Consider the following 773-nt stretch of genomic DNA (forward strand, 5'->3'; position numbering starts at 1 on the left):
TGGCAAGTCACTTCACTTCTCTGGGCCTCTCTTACTTCATCTGGAAAATGGGGACTGAGACTCTGAACCCCAGGTGGGACAGGGACTGTCTTGTCTTATGCCGTCGAGTCATTTCCGACCCATAGGGACACCACGGACACATCTCTCCCGGAACACCGGGCTCTCCATCTGCAAGCGTTCGGGTAGTGTATCCGTAGTGTTTTTTGGGTAAAAATCTGGAAGTGGGTTTACCATTGCCTCCCTCCACACAGTCAACTCTAGGACTCTCTCCCGTTCTGCTGCTGCCCAGCACGGGTGAGTTTTGACTTGTAGTAGATTGCCTTCCACTCGCCAGCCACTGCCCAAGCTAGGAATGGAACGGGTATGCCTCTGCTTGACTCTCCCTCCTGTCGCCGATACTGGTAGACTACTGGAAACTCACCAGGTGAGACCCTGAGAGAGATATTGGGACTGTATCCAACCCTATTTGCTTGTGTCCACCCCATTGCATAGTACAGTGTCTGGTACAGAGTAATTGTTTAAGAAATACCACAATTATTATTATTATTATCACTCTAGAACCTATATTCTGCTGTCATGCCAAAGGGAAAATGGGCAATTACCAAGGTGGTAGGTACTTCAGTCTCCATGGTAACCAGACAATTTTAGGATACCTGTGCTGAGCCTGTCTTCCAAGTGAGATCCCCTAAATGTTTTTTGGGCCAGAAATCTTCACCTCTTGGACCCAGCTCTAGCATCCGGCACCCTTGCCCCAGTCAATCGCATTTATTGAG

General features: G+C 49.0%; 1 non-coding gene across 1 annotated transcript; it reads right to left on the bottom strand.

The window, feature by feature from the left end:
- Positions 1–304: 304 nt before the first annotated feature.
- Positions 305–442, bottom strand: LOC119930285. Its single transcript, XR_005451767.1, has one exon. It is a non-coding gene; the product is annotated as a small nucleolar RNA SNORA7 (small nucleolar RNA).
- Positions 443–773: the final 331 nt, after the last annotated feature.

Source organism: Tachyglossus aculeatus, chromosome 6, assembly GCF_015852505.1.
Source record: "Tachyglossus aculeatus isolate mTacAcu1 chromosome 6, mTacAcu1.pri, whole genome shotgun sequence".
NCBI lineage: Eukaryota > Metazoa > Chordata > Mammalia > Monotremata > Tachyglossidae > Tachyglossus > Tachyglossus aculeatus.